This window comes from Schistocerca nitens, chromosome 3, assembly GCF_023898315.1.
Source record: "Schistocerca nitens isolate TAMUIC-IGC-003100 chromosome 3, iqSchNite1.1, whole genome shotgun sequence".
Classification (NCBI taxonomy): Eukaryota; Metazoa; Arthropoda; class Insecta; order Orthoptera; family Acrididae; genus Schistocerca; species Schistocerca nitens.
The window spans coordinates 467,048,090-467,060,704 of NC_064616.1; positions in this window are offsets into that span (position 1 = coordinate 467,048,090).

Below are 12,615 nucleotides of genomic sequence, written 5' to 3' on the forward strand. Positions count from 1 at the left end.
TTTGACAATGTTGATTGGAATACTCTCTTTCAAACTTTGAAGGTGGCAGGGGTAAAATACAAGGAGCGAAAGGCTATTTACAATTTTTACAGAAAGCAGATGGCAGTTATAAGAGTCGAGGGGTATGAAAGGGAAGTAGTGGTTGGGAAGGGAGTGAGACAGGGTTTTAGCCTATCCATAATGTTATTCAATCTGTATATTGAGCAAGCAATAAAGGAAACAAAAGAAAAGTTCGGAGTATGTATTAAAGTCCATGAAGAAGAAATAAGAACTTTGAGGTTCGCCGATCACATTGTAATTCTGTCAGAGACAGCAAAGGACTTGGAAGAGCAGCTGAACGGAATGGACAGTGTCTTGAAAGGAGGGTACAAGATGAACATCAACAAAAGCATAACGAGAATAATGGACTGTATTCGAATTAAGTCGGGTGATGCTGAGGGAATTAGATTAGGAAATGAGACACTTAAAGTAGTAAAGGAGTTTTGGTATTTGGGGAGCAAAATAACTGACGATGGTCGAAGTAGAGAGGATATAAAATGTAGACTGGCAATGGCAAGGAAAGTGTTTCTGAAGAAGAAAAATTTGTTAACATCGAGTATAGATATAAATGTCAGGAATTCGTTTCTGAAAGTATTTGTATGGAGTGTAGCCATGTATGGAAGTGAAGCGTGGACGATAAATAGTTTAGACAAGAAGAGAATAGAAGCTTTCGAAATGTGGTGCTACAGACGAATGCTGAAGATTAGATGGGTAGATCACATAACTAATGAGGAGGTATTGAATAGGATTGGGGAGAAGAGAAGTTTGTGGTACAACTTGACTAGAAGAAGGGATTGGTTGGTAGGACATGTTCTGAGACATCGAGGGATCACCAGTTTAGTAGTGTAGGGCAGCGTGGAGGGTAAGAATCGTAGAGGGAGACCAAGAGATGAATAAACTAAGCAGATTCAGAAGGATGTAGGCTGTAGTAGGTACTGGGAGATGAAGAAGCTTGCGCAGGATAGAGTAGCATGGAGAGCTGCATCAAACCAGTCTCTGGACTGGGTCTTTAAATATGTCTGCTTGTGTCTGTATATGTGTGGATGGATATGTGTGTGTGTGCGAGTGTATACCTGTCCTTTTTTCCCCCTAAGGTAAGTCTTTCCGCTCCCGGGATTGGAATGACTCCTTACCCTCTCCCTTAAAACCCACATCCTTTCGTCTTTCCCTCTCCTTCCCTCATTCCTGATGAGGCAACAGTTTGTTGCGAAAGCTTGAATTTTGTGTGTGTGTTTGTGTTTGTTTGTGTGTCTATCGACCTGCCAGCGCTTTCGTTCGGTAAGTCACATCATCTTTGATTTTTATATATATATATATATATATATATATATATATATATATATATATATATATATATACGTGTGTGTGTGTGTGTGTGTTGCAGGACTTCACATTAAAAATAATATGACAGAACTTGTTGTCATGGGGGAAGTTCATGATGAGTCGATGTTAGACATACCTAGGCACAGGTTAGCAATGACTGGAAATTCTCAGAAAGTAAACCCACTCAGAATTTTCAGTAAGTTACCAGTCTTTGCTCGGACCATGGATATAATTAGTTTTAAACATAAGTGGTGCAATTAGTTAACAGATCACCCTTCTTATAATATTAAAGAATACTTTGATTTATCAGATCATTATATTAACTTTTAAACACTGTTACTTTTAATTGTACTATCATGTACTGTATAAACTTTGTAGAACTAATATTTAATGCTACAAATTGTACTACTGTGCACTGTATATACTTTATCTTGTATCATATTGACGAAACCCATATCATTGTGAAATGATTTATGGTAAATAAAGATTCTTGATTCTTGTGTATACACAATGAGTATACAGTGAATATACTTGTTACTGATGAAGACATGAGAGATTTCCCTGTATCCCAGATCATATAACAGTCTAAAAGCTCTTTTATAGCACCAGTATTCTCTTCAAGTACACATCAGCGACAAAGTCCCACAGCCCTAACCAATAACTTATAAATGGGAAAATGTCCCATCAGTTGGTTCAGCAAGTACAATGCACTACTTGCTTTCCTGCATACAAAGTTAACAAGGTTTTCCCATTGAAAATTGTCATCCAAGTGCAGATCTTTATGGCCTTAATTAACGGTATATGAAATTCCACAAATATTTCCTACACGTCTGTGCCATGAGTTTCCTTCCTTGAACTCAAATAACTGTGATTTTGTGGTATATACTTTTAGGCTTTGGTTACTAAAATATTCAGTCACTTCTGATATCTCATCTATTGAAAAATATGTTACACCCTCCTCGTTTTCACTATGAAACAGCAGAGAGACATCATCAGCATAAGTAATTAAACGGAAATTCGAAGGGTGTATAAACTGCACAAGGAAAAGAAACTGTCTCAATATAGACTCCTGTGGCACTCCGAGCATTACTGTTTCAGTCATAGACTGAGTACTACTTTTCCTCATCCCTTTTCAATAATTTATATTTTTGCATTGTTTATGGATTTTTTAGGCAAGCAGATGGGAGTTTAAGAGATGAGTGCATGCCCTCAGTTTTTGCAAGAGAAGTATATGGTTTACCGGTTTGAAAGCATTTATGAGATACAACACTACGTTCACAGTATCTCCTGTTCAGTGCACTGTGAAACATGCTTTCTTTGGTGCTACAATTGATGAGATATTTAACCAGTTCAAGTATAGCATTTATGCATTTTTTTAAAAATTACAATTCTGGAAAGACCATCCCAACCACTTGAGTGTTTGTTTTTTAGCTGCAGAATTATTTTGTGCACCTCTTGTTCTTCTGCTTTCTAATTCAAAGTCCTTATATGTTGTGTAGCAGTGTAGTAGTTACAGTACCACTAGGAAACCTTAAAGTTTTATTTCTTCATCTTGAACTTTAAGTTCCTTTCCAAATTTATCGTTAGTTCCCTTCCTCATTGTACAGACTGAGTTACATGGAGGTGGGGGATCTGCAACCCTGTCACACACCCTTATTGATTACTGCCTCTATTTCATGTTCTTAAACTCTTGAAACTGCAGTCTGTTTTCTGTACAACTTATAGATTATGCTTTGCTTAATGTATTTTATCCCTGATAATTTAACAATTCCAAAGAGTGTATAACACTGTCCAAACCTTTTTCTAAACTGACATATGATACAAATTTTGGTTTGTTTTCCTGCAGTCTATCTTTTGAGACAAGCACCATGGGATCCTGTGTGCTTGTTCTCTGGTGGGTCAGGGTGAGACAGAAGCCACTCAAAGACTGCAGAATCCTTCATTACTTCCCAGCAGTTGGTATTTCAAGCCCAAGGCTGAATCTGGCAGTACTGGAAATTCGGCCTCACCTCATGGACCCCAGTGGCAAAGCATTACTTTGAAGACACTGACAGCTACAATGCTCACCACAGCCCATGTTTGGCATGACCTTGTGTGGTAAGCAATGCTAACCAGTGGCTGAGCTAAGTCAGGAGCTGATGTAGCAGGCTGGCATGGGCAGCTGAGTTTGGGATGGCTGGCAACCAGCCGTGGCTGTGACAGGTGGCAGGACATGGATGTCCTGGGTGTGAAACTCAGTCTGGTGGCTGGCTGGTGGTTACTGGTGGGCACCCCAGTGACTCGGTGGCTAGGAGGGACTCAGTTAAGCTCTCAGTTCATCCATTTGCAGACACCTGTGGCCTGTAGTCCTGTGAGGATGATGTTAGAGTAGTAGCAACCTCACAGCAGTGGCTGACACTTTGATAACTGCCTACTCAATGACTCACCAATTTGATGACCAGCCTGCCTGAATAGTTATATGTGCCAAAGCAGTTTTGTTGTGGTGTTGATGATGTAAATGTAATGTAAGTTGGGTACTGAAGTGTCCCTGATTTCAATACTAACCAAGCACTGACCTGCAGGTGGGCAGCAGTGTCCAGCAGGTGCTATGGCTTGTTGCTGCAAGTGTGCTTTTTTTTATACCATTGAGCCCTCTTGCTTAGGCTTGCCCAGTTACATCAAATTTCTCTGGACTCCAAACTGATCTTACCTCAGGTTGGCTTTTACCAATTGCTCCTTTATATAGCCCTTCTTTCTATTCCTTCCACTTTTCACTCTCATCTCCTTTACCTATTATTGGCTTACCATCTGAGTTCTTGTTGTTCATATAGCTGGTTCTATTTTATCACAAGGTTTCTTTAATTTTCCTATATGTCACTTCTATCTTTCCTATAATCAAGCATGCTACTGTGTATCTCTGCATATCTCCTTGAATCATGCCTGCTTTGCCATTTTTCACTTCCTGTCCATGTCATTTTTTAGGCATCTGTTTTCCACTTTGCTTGTTTCTTTTGCTGCATTGTTATATTTCTCCTTCCATCAGTGAAGTGTAATGTTCTGTGTTATCCAAAGATTTCAGCTGGGCCCTATCTTTTCGACTAGTTGTTTGTTTGCTGCCTTTACTAGCTTATCTTTCAAACCTAATCATTCCTCTTTCATTGTAATTTTCTCCTGTTTCAGTTACTCATTGCCTATTGCCATCTTTGGAACTCTCAACAATTTTTGATTGTTTCCTCTTACCCAGATTCCATCTTCAGCCTTACTGTGAATTTTGTTACCAATAAATCACAGTCAGAGTCCACATCTCCTGGAAATGTTTTGTCACTTAAAAGTGAAGTATTAATTTCTGTCATCCCATTATATAATCTATATGAAATCTGATGTCCTCCACATCCCTTCCATGCATAAACCCTCCTTCATGATTAAAAAACCAAGTGTTTGCAATGATTAAATAGTGCTCTATACAAAATTTTAGAAGGTGGCTTCCCCTTACATTCTTTCCTCTCAATTCTTGTTCCCTTACTATTTTTCCATCCATTCATTTCCTCCCATCCACATTTCAGTCCCACAACACAGTTAAATTTTCATCTCCCTGAAAGATTAGTATAATGTCTTTAATCTCATTGCAGATTTTTTTCCAATTTGTTTATCTGCAGAGCTATTAAGCATATATACATGTGCTAATTTGGTGTCTTGTGGCTTGGTTTCTATCTTAGCTACAATAATCTGTTCACTGTACTGTTTATAATAGTTCACTCAAATTTCTATTTTCTAGTTCATTGTTTGACCAACTGTTGCATTGGCCATACTTGTTTCCATGTTGATAACACTATGCTTATGAGACCATAAATCCCATTTTGGGTGCCACTGAACTTCACTAATTTTTACTATTTCTAACTTTGACCTATCCATTTCTCTTTAAGTTCTTTAAACTACCTACACAAGTAACAGAGTCACATTTCACCTCTTTAGGCCATATTCACTAATGTTGCAAGGACAGGCCAGAAGATATTTCAGGCTGATGATCCTGCAACTACCAAAAAAGTCTGTTACCTCTGTTCAGGAAGCAGTAGGTTAACCTGACTTCTCTGCACACACCATTTTGACATGGTTACACTTATGGTTTGGCTATTGGTATCACTGACACATTTGAGGTACCCATCACGTCAAGGTTCATGGTTCACAAGGGGAGAGAACTAATATGTAGAGGAGGGTGCAATTTGTGTGCATCTGTTTGTGTCTTAATGTCAAAAGCATAAAGTTCAAGTACTACTGTTTGTGTTATGTTAGAGAAAGTACTAATGTTTGTGTTATGTTAGAGACAACAGTCACCTCTGCTGATGAAAAAACAGGTGCTCTTGCACAGAGCAACAAGTTTTGCAAGAGCAAAGAATACAAAAATATGTTCCATCTTACTCTTTAGATTATGTACTGACCCACCCTGATACATTGAAGATATTATGGGAAATAGCTAATATTGATGATAGTGTGCAAAATTGCAGCTTTTACAGAAATGTTCAGGTTGGGGAAGTGAAGCCACTCCCTGTTCATAGACCAGTACATACGAGGAGCAGTGACCTACAGACAGCCAACAGTTGGCACTACAAATATTTTCTTCATTATTTAGCATGCTAAAGGCTATTGTGTGCATAAACTGAATATTATGATGATCAATGCATGGTTGTTTAGTGATACAATGATTAAACAATGAGTGGAACAAGACCTGCTCAATATGGTTGGGGTTTGTCTCCAAATACCTAATGTTGAGTGAAATGTATATATATTTCTGAAAACAGAACACTGTTTTGTAGCATGGTTAACAGAGGGAAATCTGCTTGGCTGGCTGGTGATTTCAACGGATAATGAGATAAGTTTTTTTGTACTGTTTTTCTGAGAAATAGGTAACAGTCTGTGATTTGAGTCACTTCCATAATTTTCTATTTAATAGCAATTTTCATAAGAATTCAACATATGGTTTCAAGCTTTTAAGCATTAATTTCAAGAAGGGATTTGGAAGAGAGGTGGCAGAGTGTGACATTGCATAGAAGCAGGGTCTAATTCCTTGGTTTATACAACATCTGTCCAGTGAGCTCTGAGATTGATTTTATTCCTGTCATATAAGCAATGTCTACATCTACATGTACATCTATATTTTACAAGCTACCTTATGGTGTGTGGCACAGGCTATTTTGCATACCATTGGCACTTCCCTCTTTTCCTGTTCCAGTCATGAATGATTCATGGGAAGAGCAATTGCTCGTAAGCCTCTGTGTGGGCTAGAATATCTCTAATTTTAACTTCATAGTCTTTTTGTGAGATATACACAGAATGGAAGCAATATATTGTTTCATTCTTTTAAGAATGTATGCTCTCAGAACTTTAACTGGATGCCATACTGTAATGTAGAATGCCTCTCTTGCAGCATCTTCCACTGCAGTTGGCTGAGCATCTCCATGGTGCTTTTCCACTTACTGAATGAACCTGTAACAAAATGTGCTGCAATCTTTGGATTTTCTTTATTTTCTCTATCAGTCGTATCTGGTATAGATCCCAGACTGATGAGCAATATTGAAGCATTGGCTGAATGAATGTTCTGCAAGTTACTTCGTTTGTTGAAGAACTATGTTTTCTAAAGATTCTTCCAATGAATCTGTCTGGTATCTATCTTACCCATGATTAATTTTATGTGGTTGTTCCACTTCAGATCTCTCCACAAGCATATTCCTAAATATTTTATGGAAGTAACTGCTTCTAATGACTGTTCTGCAATCATGAAATCATACAAAAAGGGCCATTCTACCTATGTATTCGCAGAATGCTACATTTGGTTATGTTGAGGGTCAATTTCCACTCCCTGCACCAAACCATCACTCCTTTCCAGGCCTTCTTGTATTTTGCCTCAATGTTCTATCATTTAAAATTTTCTGCATACAACACCATCATCTGCAAAAAGCCCCATGGAACTTCTGACATTATCTACTATGTCATTTATATGTACTGTTAAAAGTTATGGTCCTTCCTTGGGGCACACTGGAAGTTAATGTTCTGACTTCTCTCCATTAAGAATGACATTCTGAGTTCTGTTTGATAGGAACTCTTCAGTCCAACCACACAGTTGGTTTGATATTCCATACATTTGTATTTTGTTCATTAGGTGGCAGTGCAGAACTGTAGTGAATGCATTCCAGAAGTTAAGGAATATGGCATCCACTGCTTTCTATGTCTTGTGGAGAAACAGAGCAAGCTGAGTTTCACAAATTGTTCTTGGAGACCATGTTGATTCCTATAGAGCAAATTTTTGGTCTCCAGCAATATTATAATATGTGAGCACAAAACATCTTCCAAAATTATACAACTGACTGACGTCAGAGATATAGACCTTCCTGAAATGGGAATGACCCGTGCTTTTCTCCAATTGTTAGGAATGGTTTACTCCTCCTGGGGCGAAAGAGGCAAAAGTTCTTTCACCTACTCTGTGTAGAAATGAACTGGTATTCTGTCAGACCCAGTGGCTTTTCATCTGTTGAGTGATTTCAGTTGCTTTTGTATCCCTTAGACACTTATTTTGATATCTGTAATTTTGCTGTTCTTGCAATAATTTATAGGAGGAATTACAGTGTAATCTTCCTCTGTGAAAATGTTTTGGTAAAATATGATTAGTATTTCAGCCTGTCCTGTATCATCCTCCATTCCAGTGCCATTGTGATCACAGAGTATCTTTGATTCATTTACTGGTTTAACATAAGATCAAAACTTCAATGGATTTTCTGTCAAGTCAAGAGAGAGAATTTTACTTTTGAATTCATTGAATGCTTTGCACATGACCCTCCATATGCTAAGTTTGGTTTACTGCAATTTTTGTTTTGCTGGTGTTTAAATTTGCACTGTAGCTCTCTTTTCTTTCAGAACAGCTGTCTGACATGGTTGTTGAATCATGGTAGATCTTTTCTTTTCTTAAATAGTCCAGAGATAAAATGGTCCCATACTTGGGAAATAAAATGGTCCCATACTTGGATTTCTGAGTGGAGGATGTGGTCAGTCAAGAAACCTGATGTTTACATTAAGCTGTGATGCTGAACTTCATATGTGTGTGGCTGGTGTACACCTTGAGCCCAGTATATTGGCAGGGAAGACAAACTGCTGGGAGCTTTAATGACAAGATGAATGATAAATGTGTTGACCAAGGATGCTGCACAGTTGCAGTATGAGGACTGTGGTGTCTGGCAAGAGGACTGCCATGGGAAGTAATAAAAAATGAAAGCAACTTATTCTTATTTTTTAACTTTGTTTCTTTATTTTTTACTTACGAACTTATTTGTGGTCTTTATTCTATGAGATCTTGTAATGGTATGTGCCTCATTTTACTTTTTTGTTTTAAGTATGGAAGCTTGGTCTCCTGAAACATGTCATTTTAATGTCACAGTATTTCAAACTGATTAACATTATAAATGACGGTTAAGCAAAATATTCTCATAAATTGTTAAATTACAACTCTGACCTCAATTTCATTTGGCTTTCTGGATAAAATTGTAGTTCAGTCTCATTTACCCCATACTGGCCCTTACTATGTTCTCAGTTCTCAGAAAGGAAGACCTCCAATACAATTCAGCATTAGGAAAGCAATAACCAAAAGTATGATAAATTATGAAATGATATCACCTCAATTCATAAATGCCATAGGGGCCTAATGATATTCACAAATGTTGTTGTTGTCTTCAGTCTGAAGACTGGTTTGATACAATTCTCCAAACTAATCTATCCTATACAAGCCTCTTCGCCTCTGTATAACTATAACAATCTACATCCATTTGAACCTACTTACTGCAATCAAGCCTTGGCTTTCCCCTACAATTTTTATCCCTGACACTTCCCTGTATTACCAAATTGATGCTTCTCTGATGCTTCAGATTGTGTCCCATCAAGATACAGTCTTTTAGTCAAGTTGTACCTTAAATTTCTTTTCCCTCCAGTTCAGTTCACAACACCCTCCTTACTTATTTGCTTTACCAGTCTAATTTTCAGCATTCTTCTGTAATATCACATTTCAAAAGCTTCTATTCTTTTCTTGTCTGAACTATTTATATTCTACATTTCAGTTCTGTACAATGCTACACTCCAGACAAATATCTACAGAAAAGATTTCCTACCACTTAAATTTAATTTGGTTATCATCAGTTATTTTGCTCCCAAAATAGCAAAATTAGTTAACTACTTTTAGTGTCTTATTTCCTAATCTAAATCCCTCAGCATCACATGATTTAATTTTACAATGTTCCATTATCCGTTTTTACTTTTGTTGTATTTTATCATGTAACCACATTTCAAGACATTATCCAAGGTTTTTTTCCTCCGATTTCTTTGCCATCTCACAGAACTATGTTGTCATTAGCAAAACTCAAAGTTTTAAATTCTTCTCCCCAAACTTTAATTCCCTTTCCAAATTTCTCTTTGGTTTCCAATATTACACTCGTAAAAACTTTTACACTAGCTCAGATAATCACAAAACAATATCATTTCATGTGGATCAATAGCCTGGTGCTAGTTTCTTGATTCGAAACAACTACGGTAACTTGTGTGTTGCTAACCTATCCAGCAATTCTACTAGTGAAAGGGGACCTACAGTTTACTGTGGAATCCAAACCATGAGTCATCCCTGGTGAATCTCCACATCATTGAGAGGTGACGGCAGAAGACAGAATGAAGTATTTATGGTCTGCTAGGGATTCAGTCCTGTGACCTTTCAGTTTCCAGGCACAAGCTTTACCACCAGACCCAGCACAAGATGTATCAGTGTAAATGATACAATTAGATGACTGTGGTAGCTGATGCAATTAAATGTGAAATAGTCTTACTGGAGATGCAGAAGGAAATTGTGTAGCCTGTAGTCTTGGCACCATAGCATGGCGTCATTCCACATCAAAGGGACCAATATTAAAAAGTGTCACCACTCGGCCATCTACAAATCTAATGAAATTTGATGTGAAGGTTGTACAAGGCCTTTGATTGTTGTATACCAAATTCCAGACCAGTATCTTCAGTGGTTGAATTCTTAGGGAATTTTAAAGAGAGGCTACTGACCTCCGCATCATGTACAAAGGTGCAAATGTGCCAACTTTGCTAGGCTTTTTTTAAAAGTTCTAGCAAACATTTGGTCATTTGCTTTAATATACATTGACAACCTTTTATGCTGAATCACACCATGGGAAAAATTATGGATTTAGTCATACCTACATATAGATAAAAGACTCTAAAGTGGCTAAAAAATTTGTCACACTATTCTGAGAGCTATGGTTTGACGGACCACTGCTACTTTTTGTACGAGTCAATCATGTCACAACTTCAGATGGCTATTCCTACCTATGATGTCTATGTATCAATCAAACTTAATTAGCACTGGATGTCCAGATGAAAAGATATGCGTCTGCAAAGTTGGCCAAAATTTTCTAATTGCATATTTTAGGGTATTTATGGTGGGGGGGGGGGGCAATAACTCAACTGTGTCTTCTTCAATGCTTTTTTCCTTGCCACAGCTGGACAGAGCAGCCTTTAAGCTTTCAAAGCTATACTGTTTAATTTCTGGATTTTGCATATTGATGAGTAAGAATACCTATCAAAAGTAGGGAAAATGGATTGCTGATAAGCAAAAAAATTAATACAAAGTTGAGGAAATGAGGATGCTGAGGTGGGTGTATGGGGTAACACGGAAGGAGAGAATTAGAAATGAATTTGTTAGAGGAGCTGTGAAAGTGGGACCCATGGGGAAAAAGAGAAAAGGGGAAGAGTATATCGGAAACAGAGTTGAAGATATAAAGATTGAAGGAGCGAAAAGGAGAGGAAGACCGAAGATGAGGTGGAAGGATAAGATATCTGGCGACCTAAGGGAGAAAGGATGGAAGAAGGAAGAGGCAATGGATAGAGAACTATGGAGGAGAAGGATCCAGAAGAACAAGGCCGACCCTACTTGACGTGGGACAAGGCAACGATAAAGAAGAAGAACACAATTTGAAGTTGTAAATCAAAAAAATGTGTAACTGTAGTATCTTTTACAAGCATAAGATTTACCTGTGGTTTAGGAACAGTAACTATGCTAATAAGATGTGTTTTTACATTATTTTACAGTGTAGAATATAAATATAATAAAACCTCAGAAAGTGCCCTGAAGAATATAAAATCTTGGAGATCATAATGGAATGCTATGTTGCTTTAGAGGGTTTTAATCCTACAATGCATTGTCACTCAGTTTCCATTGGTATTTTAAAGCAACGATAGTTTTTTAAGGCTCTACCCTTACAGCAGTGATATACATTGCTGAATCACCACTTTCAATTGCTGCTTTCATTATTGGAAATTTTCGATGTGTCAGTCTTTTGTGCAGTGTAATCTTTGATGTTGACACTGTGCAATCTTAGTGTTGAGTACTGAGTGTTTAAATAATCAGTAATCATTACTGTAGCTGACAGTAAGCACTAAAACAATATGTTTTGATAGCCTAATTTGTATATTTTATGTAAAAACAGCACTGAATATTGTCTGAAGTCATCATCAATCTATTATGGCAAAATGGAAATACAATCAGTTAAGGAAATGTGATTCAGCACACCTGATGATGGCAACAAGGTCGATTGCCAAAATATTCTGTTCTTTGTAGACTCACACCAGGCTGTTCACCCGAGATTTATTTCATCAGTTAAGGAAAAGTTGCCAATTGACAAGGAGCTCCTTCAGTGTAGGTCTGGGCTTGGTTTTACTGAAGATGCCCTTACCTTAAAGAAATGTTCATTGCTTATTGTAAGCAATATGGAAATGAACTAAGCTTCTCAAAATTTTGTGAGCTCATGCCAAAATGGTGTAGTACAGCTGTTGCTTCTGGATGACATTGAGTATGTGTATGTGCAATTCATCACGTCAAATTAATGTTGGCTTCAGAAACATCCATTCAAACTGACTACAAGGATTTGATGAAAAAAAACTGTATGCAGTTGGGAATCAAAAAACTGTATGCTCCAACATTGTGAGGAATGTCCAGAAAAAATGTGACTAGAGGCTTTTCTTGAAGACTCTTTTAAAGACTATGACCCTGAAGAAACAATGGAATACAAGCACTCGGTCCATGCTGGCAGACACACATTGGAAACTTGCCAGAGAACTGATGACTTCATGGAGGCATTGATTTTGAAAATTACCAGTTTGAGAAGCCATCACTTTCTATCAGAACACCAAAGTTTATATCTTAAGCAGCTAAAATGTAATCTTGCAGAAAATGAATTAATTATA